General features: G+C 42.0%; 1 protein-coding gene and 1 non-coding gene across 4 annotated transcripts in view; one reads left to right on the top strand and one right to left on the bottom strand.

The window, feature by feature from the left end:
• HDAC9 (histone deacetylase 9) overlaps window positions 1-27,870 on the bottom strand; it is a 416,231-nt gene that overhangs the window by 348,848 nt on the left and 39,513 nt on the right. The window lies entirely within an intron of this gene.
• On the top strand, window positions 16,742-16,813 carry TRNAA-UGC. Its single transcript has one exon. It is a non-coding gene; the product is annotated as a tRNA-Ala (tRNA).

Below are 27,870 nucleotides of genomic sequence, written 5' to 3'. Positions count from 1 at the left end.
ACTCATAAGTAAGGAATAGATTTGAGTGTTAAAATATGTAATTCAGGGTATTTATACAGTTTTACTATTTTTTTTAATTCAAGCAATAGCCAGGTTTACTTTTTTAAAAAATTTCACTTTTAGTTTTTGTAATTTACATAGAGTAGCATCTGCATGCAAATGTGGCTTCAATACTATTACTCCTTTCTGGCATTTTAAAATGATGCAAAGAACTAGACCAAAATAAGAAAAAACTCAGTTACCGCGGCATAAATAGCAGTAATGAGAAACTTTTCTTAATTTAGGCTATTAAAGCCTAGTGTCACTCAAACCAACAAAATGAAAATTTTGGTTTTGAGTTGAGGGCTGTGTTTTGGAGCAAGACCTCACAAGCAAGATGAACTAAGACTGGTATTAGATAATTCTCCAAGGAAGTACTCAAACGATTGGTAAGAAGGGGCACAAAATACAGGGGCAAATTTCCTAGGACGTTCAATTGGATTGTGGGCATGTCTGGATGCCCCTCTATGATTGTGCTCTACCAGTTCAAAGGAATGATTTATCCCACACTAATGAGCCATGTCCTCCCGTTGGTTGCGGCAAACAGGATCCATTTGCTGTGGAACAATCAATCAATCAATCAATTGTATTTATTGAGCGCTTACTGTGTGCAGAGCACTGTACTAAGCGCTTGGGAAGTACAAGTTGGCAACATATAGAGACGGTCCCTACCCAACAGTGGTCTCACAGTCTAGAAGGAACATCTGCCAATCACATGACACATTCTGACGCAGATAGATTCCTGGATCCGGACAATTCCCATGATTAACATGTGTGTGTCTGCTCCAGATTATCAGATAGAGCAGGGGGAGAAGGCTCATCTTGCCCATATCTGGTGGATAGGAAGAGTTAAAGGTTTGGGCAATTGACACGATTAACAAGTGAGCAATATAAAGGATAGACTTTCCACCTGGAAACCATCTTGAGCTGTGTGGCTATAAATTCGTTGACCCTCTGACCAACAGAGAGGTTTGAGACCTGCCTAGGTGGTCAAAAGTATTTTTCTCAGATTCTATTTTACCTCTCAATTTATTCTTAATCCCAGAGATGCGTTCAGAGTCCTGGGAGATGGGGAGGATAGAGGGGACACCCCAGGGTTTCCTGTGCTACCAGATGACCCAGCCAATCAATCAATCAATCAATCATATTTATTAAGCGCTTACTGTGTGCAGAGCACTGTACTAAGCACTTGGGAAGTACAAGTTGGCAACATATAGAGACAGTCCCTACCCAACAGTGGGCTCACAGTCTAGAAGGGGAGACAGAGAACCAAACCAAACATACTAACAAAATAAAATAAATAGAATAGATATGTACAAGTAAAATAAATAAATAGAATAATAAACATGTACAAACATATATACATATATACAGGTGCTGAGGGGAAGGGAAGGAGGTAAGATGCGGGGGATGAAGAGGGGGCCGAGGGGTGAGGAAGGAGGAGGCTCAGTGTGGGAAGGCCTCCTGGAGGAGGTGAGCTTTCAGTAAGGCCTTGAAGAGAGGAAAAGAGCTAGCTTGGCTGATGGGCAGAGGGAGGGAGAGCCTCATTAGGGGGGACCACAGTACCTCTGACCCTCTACCTCAGGGGGTCTTGTGAGGGAATGGGGTATCCTGGGGTCCTGCCATGAGTCCCTGGAGGGTGGCCTGGTCAAAAGGCACATCACCCCCTTTGGGGGCGGGGGAAAGATGGCAGCACTGTCCATCACCCCTTCACACCAGGGTCTCGCAAGAGTCGCCTGTCCCCTTTCTGTCAGCCCTGTGAGCCAGAGACTAAGTTTCCAGGGTTCCACTGGGGAGAGGCTGAACCACGGGGCCTCTGGTCAGCCATTGCCCCCTACTCTGGTTGTGGGGGAGAAGACACCAAAGTGGCTTTGTCCTGGCTACTCAAGAGGCGTCGTGCCCACCCAGGACAATCCCCTCCATAACCCCCGGTCCCTAAAGCTGCTGCCCCTCCAGTGCAGTGAGAGAAGGCAGAGAGGGGGCCTGGGAGTTAATGGTGGTGGGGGGGGCGGGAGGGAATGCCCCATCTCTCTCTTCCCTAGCTCCACTCCCTTGTCACTAGGCTGGCAGTTAATCTAGACTCTAGATTCATTCATTCACTCATTCATTCAATTGTATTTATTGAGCGCTTACTGTGTGCACTGCACTGTACTAAGCGCTTGGGAAGTACAAATTGGCAACATATAGAGACAGTCTCTACCCAACAACGAGTTCACAGTCTAGAAGAGGGATGAGGCAAGGAAGTACCGTAGCAACGTATCTGACCACCTTGGAGGACTTTGCCAAGTAAGTGGGTCAGAGTTCAAAATGATGACAATTTTTCATGAAACCATAAGAAGGAAATTACTTTCTCCAAAGAAATTGCCTCCTCCCCATCACAAAAATCTGAAAAAGCCAAACCTTCAGGATATAATGACCCAAATTACGAAATAATAATCCTATGCTTTTCCTGGCTATGAAGCTATTGGTAAATGAATAATAATAATATAATAATGACATTTATTAAGCGCTTACTATGTGCAAAGCACTGTTCTAAGTGCTGGGGAGGTCACAAGGTGATCAGGTTGTCCCATGGGGGGCTCACAGTCTTAATCCCCATTTTACAGATGAAGTGACTGAGAAACAGAGAAGTGAAGTGACTTGCCCAAAGTCACACAGCTGACAATTGGCAGAGCCATGATTTGAACCCATGACCTCTGACTCCAAAGCCCATTCTCTTTCCACTGAGCTGAAATCAATTTTTAAAAATTCATTCCAATTCTGCTGTAACAATTTCTATCCATTGGACAGTGAAAATATTAGACACCTATTTTTCAGATTTTTTTTCTGATTTTGGAGGGTTTATGTCAAATAATAAAAAAAGATTCAAACAATATCAGATAGCACCCCCAAAATAAATACCTTACTTAGACTAAGGGAGTAAATCTACAATGCTACACTGCATTTATAGCTTGACATTGAAATGACAGGCCCCAGGTAGAGCTGTAAAATTTCCAGAAATTTTAAGTGGCTTTCTTTCAAGTATTTCATTTTTATGCTCAAACTCTTTCCTTCTCTCCTGGAAACTGTGAGGAAAATGGAAACATATGGAAAACTTAATTTTCTTATCAAAATTAAACTAATTTGGGGACTTAACAAAAAATGCATTATGTACATTTTACTTGGCATTCAAAACTGTAATGTTGGCCTCTGTATGAAATTTTAAAATAGAAAAGCCTTAGTTCTGTGCAAGCAACAATTAAAAATAAATATGAATATGTAATAATTATCTCTAATTATTGTTACAGATGGAGTTACAAGCTGCTGCCCGCATCCTTAAGGGTCTGAGCATCTTTTTTTTCTTACAGTTTATGAGAAAGAGAGAGGGAAAAGTTGAAAAGGGATGCCATTAATGGGAAACAAAAGGAACTTTCTGTTATCAGGTCTTAAAGGTTTTCTAAGTCAGAATTCATAAAGCATTCATATTTTTAGAAAATATTGTTTTAAGAGTAAGATAGAATACAACTCATCTGGGTTGATCCAATTTAGTCCTGTTGAAAGGCAGGGGTCAGATACGATAATGCCATCAATGTATGAGATCATACATTCAATTTGGGAGAAAACAATTCCACTTTCAGCGATCTGAAAGCTAAATCCAGTGTTGCCGACTTGTACTTCCCAAGCGCTTAGTACAGTGCTCTGCACACAGTAAGTGCCCAATAAATACGATTGATTGATTGATTGATCTCCCTTTGGAGGGAAAGAAAACATTTGCATTTCAATGGCAGTTGGTTTTGACACTTATTTAAGTAGGAATGGTTCACAAGATAGTTTCTGCCCAAACTTGTGTTGGGAGATGATTAAGACCCATGTCTTTACAGTGAAGCAGCGTGGCTCCTGGAAAGAGCCCGGGCTTTGGAGTCAGAGGTCACGGGTTCAAATCCCGGCTCCACCAACTGTCAGCTGTGTGACTTTGGGCAAGTCACTTCACTTCTCTGGGCCCCAGTTCCCTCATCTGTAGAATGGGGATGAAGACTGTGAGCCCCCCGTGTGACAATCTGATCACCTTGTAACCTCCCCAGCTCTTAGAACAGCGCTTTGCACATAGTAAGCGCTTAATAAATGCCATCATTATTATTATCAAAGATCAAGAATTCTTTGTTTCTGAAGGTGATGATTCCACTAACAGAAGACTCCCTTCAGAGATGCAGGGAAATGTTCAACAGAAATTATAAACACAGCTGGCAGAGTTCACGCTCCCAGGTTTGCAGCTTTAAAAAAAACTTCTACAAGTGGAGTTAAAAACCCCAGAGATGTTCATGTTATTTTGTCAGGAACGCATTAGGAACTTACTTTGTCACCGTGATCTATTTCTCAAAATGGTTTAGTTCAGGGGATCGTTTTCGTTCCATTTCCAGGTTTCTACCCAGAAAGGGTGAAACTGGGACTGACGTTTCTATTTGTGGCTTTTTCTGTTGGCTTGCCACAGTTAGGCATGGTGCCCATGACTTCCACTGGTACAAAAGCAGTGCAATTCTGACGGGAAAAATGGTTCATCCAACCCTGTATTCTTTGTGTGACAGTGGCAAAAAAAGGATACTAGCTTAATTAGTTGGGTTGTCCTCCTCTAACGTCCAACCTCCTGCTAGGGAATTACCTTCAAACATTCTTTATTTTATTTTTTTTCTCTAGTCACCGACCAGAGATCTGCAGTCCATGAGAACAAAAAGTCAATCAGTGGTATTTATTGAGTTCTTACTCTGCACAGCTCTGTACTAAGCAGCTGGAAGAGCATAATAGAGTAAATAGACATGATCCCTGCTCTCGAGAAGTTTATGATCTTCCCCTTTCCTTGCCTATTAACCTATATAATAGAGTGCAGCATACATCAATCAATCAATCAATCAATCGTATTTATTGAGCGCTTACTGTGTGCAGAGCACTGTACTAAGCACTTTTGGGAAGTACAAATTGGCAACATATAGAGATAGTCCCTACCCAACAGTGGGCTCACAGTCTAAAAGGGGGAGACAGAGAACAAAACCAAACATACTAACAAAATAAAATAAATAGAATAGATATGTACAAGTAAAATAAATAAATAGAGTAATAAATCTGTACGAACATATATACATATATACAGGTGCTGTAGGGAAGGGAAGGAGGTAAGATGGGGGGGATGGAGAGGGGGACGAGGGGGAGAGGAAGGAAGGGGCTATGATGACACATCATCACCATTGGTATTTTTGGATCAGTGCAGAGCACTGTACTAAGCACTTGGTAGAATAAAGTATAACAAAATTAGTAGATTCATTCATTCATTCATTCATTCAATCGTATTTATTGAGCGCTTACTGTGTGCAGAGCACTGTACTAAGCACTTGGGATGTACAAGTTGGCAACATCTAGAGATGGTCCCTACCCAACAGTGGGCTCACAGTCTAGAAGGGGGAGACAGACAACAAAACAAAACATATTAACAAAATCAAATCAATAGAATAAAAATGTACAAGTGAAATAGATAGAGTAATGAAGTTACCTGTTCTCCCTCCTATTTAGAATGTGAACCCCATGTGGTACCGATGAGCAGAGAAGCAGGGTGGCTTAGTGGAAAGAGCCCGGGCTTGGGAGTCAGAGGTCATGGGTTCTAATCCCGACTCCACCCCTTCTCTGCTGTGTGACCTTGGACGAGTCACTTAACTTCTCTGTGCCTCAGTTATCTCATCTGTAAAATGGGGATGAAGATTGGGAGCCCTATACGGGACAACCTGAATAGCTTGTATCTACCCTAGCACTTAGAACAGTGCTTGGCACACAGTAACTGCTTAACAAATACCAACATTATTATTATTATTATTATTATTATCTTGTATCTACTCCAGCACTTAGTACAGTGGTTGGCACATAGTAAGTGCTTAACAAATAAGACAATTATTACTATTATTATTCAGAGGCTCTGAGTGCAGTGCCCTGTAGTAAGCATTTGGGAAGAACAAACAAGCGAGTGACATTTGCCCAGCCCACAAGGAGTTTACAGTCTTTTGGGCCAGAAGCGGGGTGGACTCTGGTGAATTATGGTCAGTATTTAGTAAGCGCTGTGGGGTTTCAAAACATCTGATCAGAAGTGAGGATTTTACACCTAAATAAACTCCCCATGGGCAGAGAAAATGGTTTAGTGGCAAGAGCATGGGCTTGAGAGTCAGAAGACATGGGTTCTAATCCTGACTCCGTCATTTGTCTGCTGTGTGACCTTGTGCAAGTCACTTAACTTCTCTGTGCCTCAGGTACCTCAACTTTAAAATGGGGATTAAGACTGTGAGCCCCATGTGGGACGGGGACTATGTCAAACCTGATTGCCTTATATCTACCACAGTGCTTAAAACAGTGCTTAACACAGAGTAAGTGCTTAACAAATACCATAATAATTATTATTATTTTTATTAGAACATGTCTACCAACTCTATTATATTGTACTCTCCCAAGCACTTAGTAACAATGGTATTTGTTAAGCACTTACTACGTGCAAAGCACGGGGCGGGGGGATACAAGGTGATCAGGTTGTCCCACGTGGGGCTCACACTCTTAATCCCCATTTTATAGTTGAGGGAACTAAGGCTCAGAGAAGTTAAGTGACTTGCCCAAAGTCACCCAGCTAAGTGACGGACTGGGATTAGAACCCATGACCTCTGACTCCCAAGCCCGTGCTCTTTCCACAGAGCCATGATACTCTGCACACAGTATGCACTCAATAAATATCATTGATTAATTAATTCACTCATTATTGTGTAGATATTCCATATTAGATTACGTTGCTAACTTGTACTTCCCAAGAACTTAGTACAGTGCTCTGCACACAGTAAGCGCTATATAAATATGATTGATTGATTGATTGATTAGATTTATAAAATAATAATTGTGGCATTTAAGTGCTTACTATATACCAGGCACTGTACTAAATGCTGAGGTAGATACAAGACCATCAAGTCCCACATGGGGCTCACATTCCAATTGGAGGGAGAACAGGCATTGAATCCTCACTTTGCAAATGAAGGAACTGAGGCACAGAGCAGTGACTTGTCCAAGGTCACACAACAGGTAAATGGAAAACTGAGATTAGAATCTGAATCCTCTGACGCCAACACCCATGGTATATTTCCATTAAGGCACACTGTTTCATATGCTCCTTGAGGGCAGGGATTATGTCAGCCAACTCTTTTGTGCCATAGCTGTTGTTTTAGTAATAATAATTATGTTATTTGTTGAGTGCTTACTACATGCCAGGCCCTGTGCTAAGCGCTGGGGTGGATATAAGCAAATTGGGTAAGATACAGTTTCTGTTCCATATGGGGCGCACAGTCTCAATCCCCATTGTACAGATGAGGTAACTGAGGCACAGAGAAGTGAAGTGACTTGCCCAAAGTCACACAACAGACACGTGGCAGAGCCAGGATTAGAACCCATGACCTTCTGATGCCCATGCTCTATCCACTAGGCCATGCTGCTCCTCTATTAGCTAGTCATAGTAGTAGTAGTAATAGTTGTATGTTGCCAAGATTGTTGTACTTCCCAAGTGCTTAGTACAGTGCTCTGCACACAGTAAGCACTCAATCAATCAATCAACCAATCATATTTATTGAGCGCTTACTGTGTGCAGAGCACTGTACTAAGCACTTGGGAAGTACAAGCTGGCGACATCTAGAGACAGTCCCTACCCAACAGTGGGCTCACAGTCTAAAAGGGGGAGACAGAGAACAAAACCAAACATACTAACAAAATAAAATAAATAGAATAGAAATAAATATGATTGAACTGAACTGAGTTGTAGTAATAGAGTTTATTAAGCACTTGCAGTGGACAGAGCAGTTTTCTAAGTGGTAGGAAAGATTTCACAGTTGGGAATTAGACACAATCCCCGTCCCTCAGGGGGCTCACAATCTCAAAGCACTTAAGACAGTGTTCTGCGGCCAGTAAGCACTCAATAAATAAATAACAGCGATTGATTGAACATTTCTATGCATTAAATTTTTAACCGTGATTTTAATCCCCCCATCAATTCCAATATGAGCGATTTCACTTTCAGTGCCAGAGGAATCCATGAAGCTATTTATTAATACGTAATCACTGTATTTCATCTCAGAGGAAGGCTCGGATGACTCCAAAGGTACAGTGCTCTGCACACAGTAAGCGCTCAATAAATACGATTGATTGATTGATTGATTGATTGATTCAAGGTTTAGACAGACCCATCGATTTGATTTTCTCCCACTATTGCTAGACGTGCGTTTCTTTAATTTTTCTAATGGATGGGCCGACTCTACAATGGCGTAGGTGGCTTGGCAACCTCACTTGGGGTGGTTACAGTTAAGTTATACCCCAGACTTGGGCCCTTACATGAAACCCATAAATCAGGGATGGTAATAATTGCTGTCCACGGAAGTGGGCAGACGCATTTACTTATCAGAGCAGAAACACAATAATAACAATAATAATAATAATAGCATTTATTAAGTGCTTACTACGTGCAAAGCACTGTTCTAAGCGCTGGGGAGGTTACAAGGTGATGAGGTTGTCCCATGGGGGGCTCACAGTCTTAATCCCCATTTTCCACATGAGGGAACTGAGGCCCAGAGAAGTGAAGTGACTTGCCCAAAGTCACACAGCTAACAAGTGGCAGAGCTGGGATTTGAACCCATGACCTCTGACTCCAAAGCCCGGGCTCTTTCCACTGAGCCACGCTGCTTCTCTGCCCATAGCCACAGATAGACCGTAGTTGCTCGCGTAATTGCCTGCGCTGCCTCGCTTCCCAATTTTTGAGGTGGAAATAAAGAAATATTTTTATAAGCAGTAATAGCAGCTCGTTTGGGGGTAGGAAGAGGAAAAGAGTCAAAATGTTGAAATTCATTCATTCATTCAATTATATTTATTGAGCGCTTATTGGGTGCAGAGCACTGGGCTAAGCGCTTGGGAAGTACAAGTTGGCAACATATAGAGACGGTCCCTACCCAACAGCAGGCTCACAGTCTAGAAGGGGGAGACAGACAACAAAACAAAACATATTAACAAAATAAAATAAATAGAATAAATGTGTACAAGTAAAATAAATACAGTAATGTAAATAGAGTAATAATAAATAAATAGAGTAATAATAAATAAATAGAGTAATAATAAATAGAGTAATATGTACTTGCTCAGGGGTGGGAAGAGGAGAATAGAATGAATGGAGTAACACGGAGTCAGAAGGCCTGGGTTCTAATCCCACTTCTGCCACTTGTCTGTTGCATGACCTTGGGCTGGTTACTTTACTTCTCTAGGCCTCATTTACCCCATCTGTAAAGTGGGGGTTAAGAATGTGAGCCCCATGTAGACCAGGGATTGTGTCCAGCCTGACGATTTTGTTTCTACCTAAGCTTTTAGAACAGTGCTTGACACGTAGTAAGTGCTTAACAGCGTGGCTCAGCGGAAAGAGCCTGGGCTTTGGAGTCAGAGGTCATGGGTTCAAATCCCGGCTCCTGTGACCTTGGGCAAGTCACTTAACTTCCTGAGCCTCAGTGACCTCATCTGTAAAATGGGGATTAAGACTGTGAGCCCCCCGTGGGACAACCTGATCACCCTGTAACCTCCCCAGCGCTTAGAAAAGTGCTTTGCACATAGTAAGCCTTAACAAATACCATCATTATTATTATTATCATTAACAAACACCATAATTCATTCATTTATTCCATCACATTTATTGAGCACTTACTGTGTGCAGAGCACTGTACTAGATGCTTGGAAAGTATAATTTGGCAAAAAATACAGATGATCCCTACCTAACAACGGGCCATCATCATTGTGAGCCCACTCTTCTAGACTGTGAGCCCACTGTTGCATAGCGACCGTCTCTATATGTTGCCAACTTGTACTTCCCAAGCGCTTAGTACAGTGCTCTGCACACAGTAAGCACTCAATAAATATGATTGATTGATTGATTGTTATTACTATTATTCATTCAATCATATTTATTGAGTGCTTACTGTGTGCTGCACACTGTATTAAGCGCTTGGGAAGTACAAGTTGGCAACATATAGAGACGGTCCCTACCCAACAGCGGGCTCACAGTCTAGAAGGGGGAGACAGACAACAAAATAAAACATATTAACAAGATAAAATAAATAGAATAAATATGTACAAATAAGATAAATAAATAGAGTAATAAATAGGTACAAACATATATACATATATCCAGGTGCTGTGGGGAGGGGAAGGAGGTAAGGTGGGGGGGATGGGGAGGGGGAAGAGGGGGAGAGGAAGGAGGGAGCTCAGTGTGGGAAGGCCTCCTGGAGGAGGTGAGCTCTCAGTAGGGCTTTGAAGGGAGGAAGAGAGCTAGCTTGGCGGATGTGCGGAGGTATTATTTATTAGTAGTAGTAAAAACCAGTTGGGACCAGGGGAGGGGTGGTTGGTAATAATAATAATGATAGTATTTGTTAAGCACTTACTATGTGCCAAGTGCCGTTCAAAGCACTGGGGGAGATACAAGGTAATCAGGTTGTCCCACGTGGGACTCACAGTCTTAATCCCCACTTTAATAATAATAATAACTGTGGTATTTGTTAAGCACTTACTGTGTGCCAAGCACTGGGGTGGAAACAAGCATATCAGGTTGGACACAGTCCCTGTCCCACATAGGGCTCACAGTCTCAATCCCCATTTTACAGATGAGGGAACCGAGGCAGAGAGAAGTGAAGTGACTCGCCCAAAGTCACACAGCTGACAAGTGGCGGAGGCGGGATTAGAACCCATGACCTCTGACTCCCAAGTCCGTGCTCTTTCCACTGAGCCACGCTGCTTCTCAGAGTGGGTAGAGTTGGTAGACATGTTTGCTGCTCACAAGGAATTAACAGTCTAGAAGGGGAGACAGACATTAAAATAAATTATGGTTATGTAATATCTTGGACTTCACCATGACTACAAACTCCAAGGTAGGAAGACGGGGGGGGGGGGGCTGTTAACTAATCAGATTCATCCATTCTTTCAATCGTATTTATTGAGAGCTTACTGTGTGCAGAGCACTGTACTAAGCGCTTGGGAAGTACAAGTCGGCAACATATAGAGATGGTCCCTCCCCAACAACGGGCTCATAGTCTAGAGGGGGGAGACAGACAACAAAACCAAACATGTGGACAGGTGTCAAGTCGTCAGAACAAATAGAATTAAAGCTAAATGCACATCACTAACAAAATAAATAGAATAGTAAATATGGACAAGTAAAATAGAGTAATAAATCTGTACAGACATATAGACAGGCGCTGTGGGGAGGGGAAGGAGGTAGGGTGGGGTGGATGGGGAAGAGGAGAAGAAAAAGGGGGTTCAGTGTGGGAAGGCCTCCTGGAGGAGGTGAGCTCTCAGTAGGGCTTTGAAGGGAGGAAGAGAGCTCGCTTGGCTGATGTGCGGAGGGAGGGCATTCCAGGCCAGATGCTTACCGTGTGGAGCCCCTGGCAGAGGGCAAGAGAATTAAGAGTTTCAGCTTCAAGTACCCTTTTAAGTTTCTCTTCCTTCTACACAACCTTTTCTCCTTTTTTTTCCTTTTTCTCCTGCTTATCATGTAGCAGGAGAAATATGATATATGATCCTTACACATAACCCCACATAATAGCCCCACTCCCAGTTTTATGGTGCAAAAATTAGGAAGAGTGGGGCCAATATGCCAGTAAGTGTGGGATGCAAAAACATTATGGCATGAACATGCTTGGGAAAGCAGCGTGGCTCAGTGGAAAGAGCATGGGCTTTGGAGTCAGAGGTTATGGGTTCGAATCCCAGCTGTGTGACTTTGGGCAAGTCACTTAAGTTCTCTGTGCCTCAGTCACCTCATCTGTAAAATGGGGATTAAGACTGTGAGCCCCCCATGGGACAACCTGATCACCTTGTAACCTCCCCAGCGCTTAGAATAGTGCTTTGCACCTAGTAAGCGCTCAGTAAATACGATTGATGATTGATTGATTGATTGATTGATTGATTGACTGTGAGCACCCCGTGGGACAACCTGATCACCTTATAACCTCCCCAGCGCTTAGAACAGTGCTTTGCACATAGTAAGCACTTAATAAATGCCATCATTATTATTATTATTATTATTATTATTATGAACATACTACTGTTGGAAGGGGGCACGGTTTACTCATCCACAACGATCTAGAGGAGAAAATTCTGCCCTTCAAATCAAAAGATGACACTGACGGCTAACCTTTTAGAAGAAAAGGATAGAATTCAGAGGCTGAAACAGATTGGAAAAATGATCCTTTAAAAACAAGATGAAATTCAGTAAGGAGAAATGCAAGCTACCACACAGAAGGGTGAACAACCAGACGTACAGACTGAAAGCTGGAGAAAATGGCTGGAACGATTCAAGTACAGCAGAAAAATGATGGCTTCGGTGCGGGCCAGAAGCTGAATGCTTTTGGTAGTCTTTGAACTCTCCCGAGGACTTAGTACAGTGCTCTGCACACAGTAAGCACTCAATAAGTCTGCTGTGTGGCCTTGGGCAAGTCACTTCACTTCTCTGCGCCTCACTTCCCTCATCTGTAGAATGGGGATGAAGTCTGTGATCCCCACGTGGGACAACCTGATAGCCTTGTATCCCCTCCAGCACTTAGAACGGTGCTTCCCATATAGTAATCGCTTAACAAATGCAATTTATTATTATTATTATTATTATTATTAACAAACACCATAATTCATTCATTTATTCCATCACATTTATTGAGCACTTACTGTGTGCAGGGCACTGTACTAGGTGCTTGGAAAGTATAATTTGGCAAAAAATACAGATGATCCCTACCTAACAACGGGCCATCATCATTGTGAGCCCACTCTTCTAGACTGTGAGCCCACTGTTGCATAGTGACCGTCTCTATATGTTGCCAACTTGTACTTCCCAAGCGCTTAGTACAGTGCTCTGCACACAGTAAGCGCTTAATAAATATGATTGATTGATTGATTGTTATTAACAAATGCAATTTATTATTATTGTTATTATTATCCAAGGTGGGGGCAGGCACCTTTTCCCACCCCCTAGCTCAGTGGCTCCACTGCACGCAGAGCCATGACATCAGTGCTGCTGCTGCCAGTCGGGGATAGCTCAGTGGTAGAGCACATGTTTTGCATGTTATAATAATAATAATAATAATAATAATAATAATAATAATAATAATAACGGCATTTATTTAGCACTTACTATGTGCACAGCACTGTTCTAAGCACTGGGGAGATTACAAGGAGATCAGGTTGTCCCACGGGGGGCTCACAGTATGAGGCCCCGGGTTCGATCCCCGGCATCTCCAGTGATTTTTCCCTTCAAAGCCCTACTGAGAGCTCACCTCCTCCAGGAGGCCTTCCCAGACTGAGTCCCCTCTTTCCTCTCCCCCTCTTCCCCCACCCCCTCCCCCCTGCCTTACCTCCTTCCCCTCCCCACAGCACCTGGATAAATGTATATATGTTTGTACATATTTATTTATTTACATATTTACATATTTATTACTGTCTCTATATGATGCCAATTTGTACTTCCCAAGTGCTTAGTACAGAGCTCTGCACACAGTAAGCACTCAATAAATACGATTGATGATGATGATGATGATTTATTTATTTATTTTACTTGTACATATTTATTGTGTTTATTTTATTTTGTTAATATGTTTTGTTTTGTTGTCTGTCTCCCCCTTCTAGACTGTGAGCCCGCTGTTGGGTAGGGACCATCTCTATATGGTCGCCAACTTGGACTTCCCAAGCACTTAGTCCAGTGCTCTGCACACAATAAGCGCTCAATAAATACGATTGAATGAATGAAGGAATATGTATATATGTTTGTACATATTTATTTATTCTACTTGTACATATTTATTATATTTATTTTATTTTGTTAATATGTTTTGTTTTGTTGTCTGTCTCCCCCTTCTAGACTGTGAGCCCGCTGTTGGGTAGGGACCGTCTCTATATGTTGCCAACTTGTACTTCCCAACCACTTAGTCCAGTGCTCTGCACACAGTAAGTGCTCAATACATACGATTGAATGAATGAATGAATAATTACGAATGAATGAATGAATGAATAAGTACCATTGATGGATTCATTCATTCATTAACTCTGGTAGCAATATCAACATAGTTTCATGGGATGAATGAACGGGAGGATGGCATTCGAAAGCTGATAAATATTTTTTCCCTTTTGCTCATTCAAGCGCTTGGGAGAGTACAATAGAACAATAAACAGACACATTCCCTGCCCACTTTCCTCTATCTTTGCCAGTGCTCAGACCGCATTTCTAAAGGATGTGGAAAAACTGACGCCTGTCCTGAGTACGAGCAAACAAAATGAATAAAGGGTTAGAAAATTGGGCCTCATGAGGAAAAGTGGATTCTTCTTCTTTCGTCTTACTCAAATCTTCCCCTTTCTGTCCACTCTAGATGACGATGGGAATGGGGATGATGGAGTTACCCAGCAGGGAGAAAAAAAAAAAAAGCCTCAGCGTCATTGATTATAGCGCTGGAAGCTTGGTACATTGCTAGTGGTACTCTGGCTCCTGCTAATCAAGGTTTCCTAGGGCAGTGGGCAGAAGGTTTAAGCACTTGATATTCACTCCTCCCTCAGCACCGCAGCAGTTACGTCCCTTCTCCCCTCCTTAACTTCCATCTTCAACCGCTCACTCTCCACTGGTTCCTTCCCCTCTGCCTTCAAACATGCCCATGTCTCTTCCATCCTAAAATAACCCTCTCTTGACCCCACCTCACCTTCTAGTTATCGCCCTATCTCCCTCCTACCATTCCTTTCCAAACTCCTTGAACGAGTCGTCTACACGCGCTGCCTCGAATTCCTCGACACCAACTCTCTCCTCGACCCCCTCCAGTCTGGCTTCCGTCCCCTACATTCCACGGAAACTGCCCTCTCAAAGATCACCAATGACCTCCTGCTTGCCAAACCCAACGGCTCCTACTCCATCCTAATCCTCCTCGACCTCTCAGCTGCCTTCGACACAGGAGGCCTTACCTCCTTCCCTTCCCCACAGCATCTGTATATATTTATATATGTTTGTACGTATTTATTACTCTATTTATTTATTTATTTTACTTGTACATATCTATTCTATTTTATTTTGTTAATATGTTTTGTTCTCTGTCTCCCCCTTCTAGACTGTGAGCTCACTGTTGGGTAGGGACCATCTCTATATGTTGCCAACTTGTACTTCCCAAGTGTTTAGTACAGTGCTCTGCACACAGTAAGCACTCAATAAATACGATTGATTTATTGATTGATTACATACATATCCATCATTTATTTTCAAGGCTGTCTCCCCCCTAGACTCCTCTCCCCCACTTCAAAGCCTTATTGAAGGCACTTCTCTTCCAAGAGGCCTTCCCTGACAAACCTCTCTTTTTCTCTTCTCCCACTCCGTTCTGCATTACCCTGACTTGCTCCCTTTAATCAATCAATCAATCAATCATATTTATTGAGTGCTTACTGTGTGCAGAGCACTGTACTAAGTGCTTGGGAAGTACAAGTTTGCAACATATAGAGACGGTCCCTACCCAACAGTGGGCTCACAGTCTAGAAGGGGGAGACAGAGAACAAAACCAAACATATTAACAAAATAAAATAAATAGAATAGATAGGTACAAGTAAAATAAATAAATGGAGTAATAAATATGTACAAACATATATACATATATATATACACCCTCCCATCCCAGCCGCACAGCACTTAAGTACATATCTGTAATTGATTTATTTACATTGGTGTCTGTCTTCCCTCTAGACTGTAAGCTTGCTGTGGCCAAGGAATGTGCCTGTTTATTGTTGAATTGTACTCTCCCAAGTGTAGAGTGCTCTTCCCACTGTGAGTGCCCAATAAATACGGCTGAATGAATGAATGAAGTGAGAATGGAACATGTCTACCAACTCGAACTGTACTCTCTGAATTCGTTCAATCTTATTTACTGAGTGTTTACTGGGGGCAGAACACTGTACTAAGCGCTTGGAAAGTACAATTCGGCAACAAATAGAGACAATCCCTACCCAACAATGGACTCACAGTCTAGAAGCACTCTCTGAAGTGCTTAGTACAGTGCTCTATACACAGAAAGTGCTCATAAAATGTCACTGAATGATTGCATATGTGCTACTGAGCTTAAGTTTCGTGGTAATGAATTTTATCGAGGAGCAGCGTGGCTCAGTGGAAAGAGCACGGGCTTTGGAGTCAGAGGGCATGCGTTCAAATTCCAGCTCCACCAACTGTCAGCTGTGTGACTTTGGGTAAGTCACTTCACTTCTCTGTGCCTCAGTTATCTCATCTGTAAAATGGGGATTAAGAGTGTGAGCCCCCCGTGGGACAGCCTGATCACCTTGTAACCTCCCCAGTGCTTAGAACAGTGTTTTGCACAAAGTAAGCGCTTAATAAATGCCATCATTATTATTATTCTAAGTGCATTAACTGAACAATCCAAATTCTCTGGTTCTCGCATCCCTGCCCAGAGAATGCCGAGTGAGTGGCATTTAAATGGATCTTGAAATTGTAATTTCATGCTGATAATTTAACAAGCAGATTCCGGGTTTTAAATAGTGTGAGTAATAATATTAATTATTCATATTGTGAAATGTACGAAATGCTTACACTGGGCTAAGCCCTGGGGAAGATCTGAGTTGGTTGGATCCACAGTGGGCTCACAATCTTGGAGAAAGAATGCATCAACAGCTGGGGGATGTAGCTCAATGGAAGAGCACGCGCTTTGCATGTGTGAGGTCCCGGGTTCAATCCCCGGCATCTCCAGGAAGCTGGTATTTTCTCCTTTCCCTCCCCACGGCACCTGTATATTTGTATGTATTTATTACTCTATTTTATTTGTACATATTTACTCTATTTTAGTTTGTTAATATGTCTTGTTTTGTTCTCTGTCTCCCCCTTCTAGACTGTGAGCCCACTGTTGGGTAGGGACCATCTATATATGTTGTCAACTTGTACTTCTCAAGCACTTAGTACAGTGCCCTGCACACAGAAAGCGCTCAATAAATACGATTGAATGAATGAATGAATATAATTTGACTCCAGTAAAAGTGTATTGTTTCAGTGGATGCACTTTTCTTTAAGATTTATCAAGAAAGTCTCTGAGTGTTGGGCACTATGTTGTACATTAGCCCCGTTTCTCCTAAAGAGTCCTCCACCTTAGGAAACGTCTAATCCAATGATCTGCTGCAGGTACTGAATATGCTTCAGAGATGCTTTTTCCCCGTTTCAGGGGAATTGCCTCTCCTCAGATGAAAGGAAGTAGTGGTGGAAGGTCACGTTTGGCTATAAATAAATTACAGAAGTATAGAAAGGGACGTTTGAAAGTTGGCTGGTTTTCTCCCTTCCTCTTTAAAGAGCCACCAAGTTAAATGTTGGAAAAAAATAAACCATGCTTTCTTTTCTTAAAACTAAAGACATGTGTTTGGAAATCACTCAGTTATTCAAATATAACACGGGACTTAATAAAAGTTTAAACCTTTATTTAAAAGTGAAGGCAGTTTAAAAAAACTAAGAGTGCTGTAGATTATGTTTCAAAGCACCTGCAGGGCTCATTTTGCTTTAATTATATAGTTCCTTAATTTGGCAATTATAAAATATTAGTTGGCAGAATTAATTCTTGGTATAAACTCGGGCACACAAATTCCCTCACCAACCATTTCTGATAGAAGTAGAATGATTCATCTTTTCAAAAGTGGCAGTTTGTGAGGGAAAGCATGACCACTTGAAAAAAAAAAATTAGTCATGTTCAACAAAACCCTGCTGCCAAAATTTAATATTCCACAGAGTTGTTTTTTTCCCAAAAGAAACTCCAGGTGAAAAGGTAACAGAAGTAAAACAACCTAAACCCGTGCAATTTAGATGACAACTGAAATAAAATTTCAAAGTTCACAGCTGCCCCTAAAACTTTGGCCTGAATCAGGAAGCCGAGTGGCCCAGTGGATAAAGCACAGACCTAAGAACAAGAGGACCTGGGTTCTAATCCTGACTCTGCCACACATCTGCTGTGTGACCTTGGGCAAGTCATTTAACTTCTCTGTGTTTCAGTTTCCCCGACTGAAAAATGGGGATTCAATACCTGCTCTTCCTCCAACTTGGGCTGTGGAACAGGGACTGTATCTGACCTGACTGACTTGTATCTATCCCAGATCTTAGAACAGTGCTTGACACGTAGTAAGTGCTTAACAAATACTATAAAAAATCCACTTATTCCTGGAGGGTTACTTTTGTGAAGCATTAATTAACACTCGACAGGTGTGTTCCAGTAATTGGAACACCCCCAAATGCTGAACACAAGAGAGCTTCTATCACTGCATTTCCCAAAGCACATAGAACAGGGAGAAAAGATTTTCTCTCTCCTAGAAATCACCAGAATATGTCTAAATCAAAATATCATCATGCAGGTCCGTGACAAATATTTGATAAACGAGGCACTGGTATCTAGAAAGAGCCAGATGGAATGGTATGCCTGACGATGCTGACCTCCGTTTAGAGAAGACGGCGCCCTTCTTGCCGAAGGAGAAAGGTCACTGAGGATGTAGAACAAGTGAAGGGAGAGAATTAAAATGGGACCCTCAATCAATCAATCAATCGTATTTATTGAGCGCTTACTGTGTGCAGAGCACTGTAAGTGTGACTGCATGTGAACTTCCTCAGGAGTTTCCTTCCACACTTGAGCCTGTGTCTGAATTTCTTCTGGAAAATCCTCTCCTCCAAATTGCATGACTTTATGGTCACAGAGAGGTGGCCATTAGAAGAATATTCCCTTTCCACCCCTGGTTTCAGAAACGAACTGTGTCTTCAGTCATTTGTCCCCCTCTAGACAGTAAGCTTGCTGTGGGCGGGGAATGTGTCTGTTTATTGTTGTAGTGTACTCTCCCAAGTGCTAAGTACAGTGCTCAGTGCACAGTAAGCACTCAATAATTATGATTGACTGACTAATTATCCCCCTCTAGACTCTATCCCCCTTGTTACAGCAAGGGCTGATTCTGTTGTACTGTTTTCTCCCAAGGTGCTTAGTTCAGTGCTCTCTGCACCTAGTAAGCACTCAATATATACCACTGATTGATTGATATCCCTTGAGACCTTCATCATCAATACTGATTAGGCAAAACACTGATAAATTCTCTCTTCTATTGTCCCACATTCCTCAACAAGAGTACAATATTTTCAGTCAACCAATAATTAATAGATCAATACTATATGTTGAGCGCATACCACATGCAAAACACTGCACTAAGTAGCTGGGAAAGTTCAGTAGAGTTAGTAGATCCAATCCTACCCTCAAGACGCCTGCAGCCTGGTGAAGGAGTCAGGAACTAAAATAAATTATAGGTAGAAGGATACAGCAGTCACCATTTTTAATCAACATGAAAAAAACTTCATCTGAATTCATATATTTGGACTTTAGTCATAGCTCCGTGGAAAGAGCCCGGGCTTGGGAGACAGAGGACATGGGTTCTATTCCCGGCTCTGCCACTTGTCTGCTGTGAGACCTTGGGCAAGCCACTTAACTTCTCTGTGTCCCAGTTAACTCATCTGTAAAATGGGGATTAAGACTGTGAGCCCCATGGGGGAAAACCCGATTACCTTGTATCTACCTCAGCGTTATGGGGATTAAGACTGTGAGTCCCATGTGGGAAAACCTGATTACCTTGTATCTACCTCAGCGTTTAGAACAGTGCTTGGCACATAGTAAGTGCTTAAAAAATACCATAATTATTTATTATTATGGTAGTTTACTGTTTTAGCAAAAGCTCCTCAACTTTCCTCCATGAGTTAGAATCTCCCTTATATTGATGCTATATGGTGGGATATTAAATTTCCTCTAGACTGTAAAATCACTGTGGGCAGGGACTGTGACTACCAATGTCACCATATTGTACTTTCCCAAGTGCTTAGGATAATAATAATAATAATAATAATAATAATAATAAAAATGTCATTTATTAAGCACTTACTATGTGCAAAGCACTGTTCTAAGCACTGGGGGATACAAGTTTGCACCACGTGGGGCTCACAGTCTTCATCCCCATTTTACAGATGAGGTAACTGAGGTACAGAGGATTTAAGTGACTTGCTCAAAGTCACACAGCTGACAAGCAGCGGAGCCTGGATTTGAACCCATGAACTCTGGCTCCAAAGTCTGTGCTCTTACCACTGAGCCACGCTGCTTCTCTAGGATAGTGTTCTGCACACAGTAAGAACTCAACGAATATGACAGATTGACTGAGTCTACAAAGGCTCAGTTGTGAGAGCCTACAAAACACATGCTATTTGAGGTGGCAGTCCTTAGAGCAGGAATCATGTACTTCCCAAGCGCTTAGTACAGTGCTCTGCACACAGTAAGTGCTCAATAAATACGATTGATGATGATGAATCATGTCTCCAAACTCTACTTTTCTTGCAGTCCCATGCACATAGTACAACCCGCTGCACACACGAGTACCACTAGACTGACAGATTGACTGAATTAGGACAAAAAACTGAATGGATGCCAGTTACATGGTGTAGGATCACGCACACACTCGTATAGTTTTCCACCGTCTCTAGAAAGAGAGAACATTTGATGATGCCTGGATAAAGACTGGATGAAACTCTGAATGCTAGAAGGAGTAATAGCATGTATGTATCATTATTATTATTATTAAGTGCTGTCGAATTGTTTCCAATTCATAGCAGCTCCATGGATATATTTTCTCCAGAATGTCCTGTCCTCTGCCATAATCCACAACCTTTCTAATGGTTCTTCTGCTATCACTGTTATGATCTCTATCCATCTAGCTGCAGGTCTACCTCGTCCATGTTTTCCCTGGACTTTTCCTGGTATTAGTATCTTGTCCAGAGAATCAGCCTCCTCCAAGAGGTCTTCCCAGACTGAGCTCCCCCTTCTCCTCTCCTCTTCCTCCTTCCCTCTGCCCTAGCCCCTTCGCGTCCCCACAGCACTTGTGTTTATTTGTACGTATTTATTACTCTGTTTTTATTACTGATGTGTATATAGCTATAATTCTATTATTCTGATGGTATTGACACCTGTCTACTTGTTTTGTTTTGTTGTCTGTCTCCTCACTTCTAGACTGTGAGCCTGTTGTTGGGTAGGGACCGTCTCTATATGATCTATACAGCCTTACCTCCTTCCCCTCCCCACAGTACCTGTATATATGTATATATGTTTGTATGTACTTATTAGTTTATTTATTTATTTATTTTATTTGTACATATTGATTCTATGTATTTTATTTTGTTACTATGTTTTGTTTTGTTCTCTGTCTCCCCCTTCTAGACTGTGAGCCCACTGTTGGGTAGGGACCGTCTCTATATGTTGCCAACTTGTACTTCCCAAGCGCTTAGTACAGTGCTCTGCACACAGTAAGTGCTCAATAAATGTGATTGAATGAATGAATGTATACGTTGCTGATGTGTACTTCACCAGTGCTTAGTACAGTGCTCTGCACACAGTAATTGCTCAATAAATATGATTGAATGAATGAGCTCTCCTGATTATATGTCCAAAATATACTGAGTGCCTATCAAGTGTAGGACACTATATTAAGCACTTGTGAGGTAGAACAGAAGTGACATTATCCTTAAATATAAATATTTATTTATTTTATTTGTACATGTTTATTCTAGTTATTTTATTTTGTTAATATGTTTTGTTTTGTTGTCTGTCTCCCCCTTCTAGACTGCGAGCCCACTGTTGGGTTGGGACCGTCTCTATACGTTGCCAACTTGTACTTCCCAAGCGCTTAGTACAGTGCTCTGCACACAGTAAGCGCTCAATAAATACGAGACACAGACTGCATATGACCTGAATATCTTGTCTCTTCCCCAGTACTTAGCACATAGTAAACACATTCTAAATACCAAAATTAGTATAATTATAATTAGAAGATTAATGAATGAAGGAATTGGTATTTGCCTGACAGCCCACTTTTTTTTTTTAATGGTATTTGTTAAAAGCTTACTACGTGCTAGACATTTACTAACCGCTGAGGTAGATACAAGCAAATCAGGTTGGATACAGTCCCGGTCTCACATGGGGCTCTCAGTCTTAATCCCCATTTTTCAGAAGAGGTAACTGAGGCACAGAGAAGTAAAGTGACTTGCCCAAGATCACACAGCAGACAAGTGGCGGAGCCAAGTTTAGAATCCAGTTCCTTCTGACTCCGAAGCCCATGTTCTATCCACTGTGCCATGCTGCTTCTCTATCCACATCGGATAGGAAGTAAATTCTAAAATATTTTCGCAACCAGAAGGAAATGTCTGAAAAATAGAGATTTACCCTTTTATTTTGAGAAGTTCATATAAATACAACGTGCATTGTAATGGATGTTCCCTGAAGGCTTTACTGGCTATATTAAAAATCAAATTTCCTCAGTACTTTCGATCATTTATGGAGAATGGATAATTTAGTATCCCTAAATACTATGAACTGGTATGCTGAAACTCTGATTGTAGTCCAACTTAACGTCAGATAAGCTTCTTCTCTGTTTCTGCATTTTATAGTCCTGCATTCAGGGGATTGTTTGTCAATTACCCTTCCACCATCTTAAATTGCATCTTACCCTTTTAGAGGGCAAATTAAGAGGTAAATGGAATTCTGATTTTTCTTCTTAATGTCTTTGTCACTTGTGAAGTGAGTCTAAAGCTGACACCACTGGTGGTAAGATGAGTTTCCAGAATCCTTTTCATCGACCAAAGCAAGGATTAGGAAAATGGCCCAACAGTTGCCCCGAGGGTGAGGTGTGGGGGGAGGCGCTTCCACATATATTGATATCTTAAAGACACGGGATAAAATGTGGGAAAGGACTGTGAGCCCACTCTTCTAGACTGTGAGCCCACTGTTGGGTAGGGAACGTCTCTATATGTTGCCAACTTGCACTTCCCAAGTGCTTAGTACAGTGCTCTGCATACAGTAAGTGCTCAATAAATACGAATGAATGAATGAATGAATGAGAGACACAGTATGCACAGAGACAGGCACAGAGAAGTTGAGTGACGTGCCCCAATTCACACAGCTGACAATTGGTGGAGCCAGAATTTGAACCCATGACCTCTGACTCCAAAGCCCATGCTCTTTCCACTGAGCTTGGAAAGTACGGCATAAAGCATTCATTATAGTGAGCGGGGAATATGCCTGTTATATTATTACAGTGTACTCTCCCTAGCGCTTAGTACAGTGCTCTGCATAGAGTACGTACTCAATAAATACAATTGATGGATTGATTTATTTAGGACCCATTGGGCACAATGTACTAAGTGCTCCACCTGACATGACCTTCTATTTCTCCCTCTGTCCCCCTTACCCGAGGGAGAGAAATACAATCCTTTTCTGTTGCATGCACATGTCAGCCGCTCTTATTTTCTAAAGAATCAAGCATTCCAACAGGAATTGGCTTTGGGGATTGACCCATTCGAAGGACGGGGTGAAAGGAGTAATAAGGTGTAATGGCACAGAGAAGAAGGACATATTTAGCTTAGTACAGTGCTCTGCACACAGTAAGCGCTCAATAAATACGATTGATGATATTTAGAAGACATAGCCTAGTTGATAGAGCAAGAGCCTGGGAGTTGTTTCTAATCCCTGCTCTTCCTCTTGCCTGCTATGACCTTAAGTCACTTCACTTCTCTGTGCTCCAATGACCTCATCTGTAAAATGCGGATTAAGGCTGTGAGACCCATGTGGGACATGGACTGAGTTCAACCTGATGCGCTTGAATCTATCCCAGAATTTAGGAGAGTGTTTGATGCATAGTAAGCACTTAACTGATATCATAAATAAGAAAGGGGCGGGGGAGAGAGAGAGAGAGAGACGGCGCTGAGAATTTGAAGGGCTATCAGGAGTGTTTTTGGAATCTACAGCAAGGAGGATGTCAATCAGACTGTCCAACAAATTCACAATTTAGAGGAATGTTGAAACTCCTTTAGCAGTCCTTATTATTGTATTTATTAAGCATTCACTGGTGGCCAGGCACAGTGCTGAGCACTTGGATAGATACATGATAATCAGATACAACACAGCCTATTCCACACGGGGCTCAGAGTTTAAAAGAGAGAAAGTAGGTTTCTTTCACTGATGAAACAACTGAAGCCCAGAGATTTAAAGTGGCTTGCCCAAGGTCACACACAGTAGCCAAACTGGGAATCGAATCCAGATTTCCTGACTGCCAATAAGGTGCTCTTTCCACTAGAACACACTACCACTATTGACTCAGAATTAATAACAAACCCAACTCCTGCTCAGCCATTATGCAACTAATTGATTAACAACATGGGTAAAGTTAAATGATAATTTGAAGATCACAAAAGATAATGGAATGGGTTCACTGAAAATGAACAGAATTCAAATTTTTATTTCACACTTGGATGCTTCACTAAAATTAGGCAGCTAATCTGAATATGACTGAGTGAGGAAAAATCCTGCAAGAACAATTAAAAGAAGGCCCAGCCCTGGGTTATAAATAATAATGATAGTATTTGTTAAGTGCTTACTACATGCAAAGCACTGTTCTAAGCGCTGGGGAGGTTACAAGGGTTATCTATTCCTTACTCTTAGTTATTTGGATTCCTAACTTGAATGCATCTTAACCTTTTCCTTGCTTGATTTATAGTTGGAAGCAGCAGGGATATCCCACTGGTAAATGGTCAGCTGAAAATACAGCAATTCTGCTGCTGTAGTCTTTCTCTTTGACCTCAAATTTTCCTCTGAGTGTTCCCAGGATGATTTGCCATAGGATGGAAAAACCTGAAAGCCACACAAGAGGTGCTAAACCTTTGGCAACCCATTTGTTGCAGATGATTTTCCCTTCATGCCCCAATTTTGATCGATTTATTGTTTTGTAGATTCTGAGCTGGTGAATTTATTGCCGTGGCACCTGCCAGTGTTTCTGCATTTAAGGAACTGTCAGCAGTTTCTATTTGGGGATGTTCTAAGCTGGCTACAAAAATTCACTCTGGGCTGAGATTTGGCATGTGTTATAAGGTAACAGCCCAAGAGTGAATTATTTTTAGAAAACGTCGAGGGGGGAAAAGACGGTTTTGCACTTTTCAAGCTATAGGAATGTAAACTAAAAAACAGAAGTTGGTGACATTGTTAAAGAGCAGTTTGGCTTGCTTTCTTTAAGATGGTAGTTTTGCAATCCATTAGTCCATAGCATGGACTTGTGCCTTTGACACTGAATACTGATATGATCTGTCCTATTTATAGATGAGGCGAATTGTGTGTGAAGTGATTTGAGTGTTTACTATGTGCAGAGCATTTCACTAAGCGCTTGGGTGAGTACAACACAATAGAATTGGTAGACACGATCAGTGCCCAGAAGGAGCTCAATGAAGAGTTCAAAACACAAACTAACAAATACACTACTGTTTATTAGGAACAAAGATAGCACCTACATGCAATCAACAACACACATTAAGGAGGAGCGCCGTGGCCTAGTGGAAAGAACATAAGCCTGGGACCTGGGTTCTGATCCTGCCTCCACCTCTATCCTGTTTTGTGACCTTTGGGCAAGTCATTTAACTGCTCTGTTGACTTAATGTCCTCAGTTTCCACATCTGCTACATATCAGTCAATCTATTTATTGAGCACTAACTGTGTACAGAGCATTGAACTAAGTACATGGGAGAGTACAGTATAAAAATATAACAGGAAGATTCCCTACCTGGATTCAATATATGTTCTCCCTTCTACTTAGACTGTGAATCCCACCTGGGATACAGACCGTGTCCAAACTGTTTCTACCACAGTGCTTAGTACAGTGCTTAGTATATATTAAATCCCTAATGAATACCATAGCTATTATTACTATTATTAAAGTCAGCAGTTAAGCGTTCAATTCTTTCCTCCTATGCCCACGAATTCCTTGCCAAGATATCCTTTTTCCCAAGGGTTTCCTTCTTAACTGTAAGCTTGTTGTGGGCAGCAAATATATCTACCAACTCTGTTAAATGGTGTTTTCACAAACAGTACAGGGCTAAGCACAGTGTAAGTACTTAATTCATTCACTCAATTCATTCAATTGTATTTATTGAGCACTGATTGTGTGCAGAACACTGTACTAAGTGCTTGGAAAGTATAATTCAGCCACAGATAGAGACCATCCCTACCCAACAACGGGCTCACAGTCTAGAAGGGGGAGACAGACAACAAAGCAAAACATGTGGACAGGTGTCAAGTCATCAGAACAAATAGACTTAGCTAAATGCACATCATTAACAAAATAAATAGAATAGTAAATATGTACAAGTAAAATAGAGTAATAAATCTGTACAAGCATATATACAGGTGCTGTGGGGAGGGGAAGGAGGTAGGGCCGGGAGGATGGGGAGGAGGAGAGGAAAAAGGCGGCTCAGTCTGGGAAGGCCTCTTGGAGGAGGTGAAGGAGGGCATTCCAGGCCAGGGGGAGGACGTGAGCCGGGGCTCGACGGCGGGATGGGCGAGAACGAGGTACAGTGAGGAGGTTAGCGGCAGAGGAGCGGAGGGTGCAGGCTGGGCTGGAGAAGGAGAGAAGGGAGGTGAGGTAGGATTTATTATGCATAATATGATTTATAAATTGATAAACTGATTAGTTGGAGGCTTCGAAGTAGAGTAAGCTGTTTGAAAGTTTTTGAAAAAGCCAAAAGGAGCAAGTAAAATTTCATCTCGCTGGAGGGATAAAATTTAAAGAACAGTGATGAGTAAAACAGCGTGTCTGTTATTAAAGCTGTTCTATTTTAATTAACTGAAGCAAGTTCAGGAAACACATCTCGTTTTCACCTTGAGGCTGTCCACTTAGTGATAGTGCTTTATTGTATTTGGTTTTTCTTCACTATAGGATGGTCACTGTTGGCACTAGAGCATATCTTTGCTTACTCAGAATAACACAATCCCCCCACCTGTAATTCATTTTAGTGTCCATCTCCCCTGCTTTTTGTAAGCTTGAGAAGCAGCGCGGCTCAGTGGAAAGAGCCCGGGCTTTGGAATAAGAGGTCATGGGTTCAAATCCTAGCTCTGCCACTTGTCAGCTATGTGATTTTGGGCAAGTTACTTAACTTCTGTGGGCCTCAGTTCCCTCATCTGTAAAATGGGGATTAAGACAGTGAGCCCCCCGTGGGACAACCTCATCACCTTGAACCTCCTCAGCACTCAGAACAGTGCTTTGCACATAGTAAGTGCTTAATAAATGCTATCATTATTATTATTATTATTGAGGTCAGGGCAGCTATTGTCCACCTATATGATGAGGGCACACTGCTCTGGCCCAGAAAGCATTACCCAAGATCATCTGCTTCCAGGACCAAGTAGCGCAACAGTGTCACCATCCCGTATCTCCTGGAGTGGTCTGTAACAGTCTGTCCTAGAAGTAAAGCCCGGGCTTTGGAGTCAGAGGTCATGGGTTCGAATCCCGGCTCCGCCACTTGTCAGCTGTGTGACTTTGGGCAAGTCACTTCACTTCTCTGGGCCTCAGTTCCCTCATCTGGAAAATGGGGATTAAGTCTGTGAGCCCCACGTGGGACAACTTGATTACCTTGTATCTACCCCAGCGCTTAGAACAGTGCTTTGCACAGAGTAAGCGCTTAATAAATGCCATTATTATTATTAAAGGATCACCCAGTGGTCCTATCGTCCTGGCTGGAAGCTCCCTCTGGGGCCTCGGCACCTCTCCCAGGACTTCTTTCTGCCCACCTCTCCTGACCCCTTCTATTTTGGGAGCATTTCTGCTTTCTAAACTAGACCATGTCTTTACAAATTCATTCATTCACTCATTCAATCGTATTTATTGAGCGCTTACTGTGTGCAGAGCACCGAACTAAGCACTTGGGAAGTACAAGTTGGCAAC

This window comes from Tachyglossus aculeatus, chromosome 2 (assembly GCF_015852505.1).
Source record: "Tachyglossus aculeatus isolate mTacAcu1 chromosome 2, mTacAcu1.pri, whole genome shotgun sequence".
In the NCBI taxonomy this organism is placed as follows: domain Eukaryota; kingdom Metazoa; phylum Chordata; class Mammalia; order Monotremata; family Tachyglossidae; genus Tachyglossus; species Tachyglossus aculeatus.
Note: the sequence above shows the minus strand (reverse complement) of the source record. Positions and strands in the feature narration are given on the sequence as shown.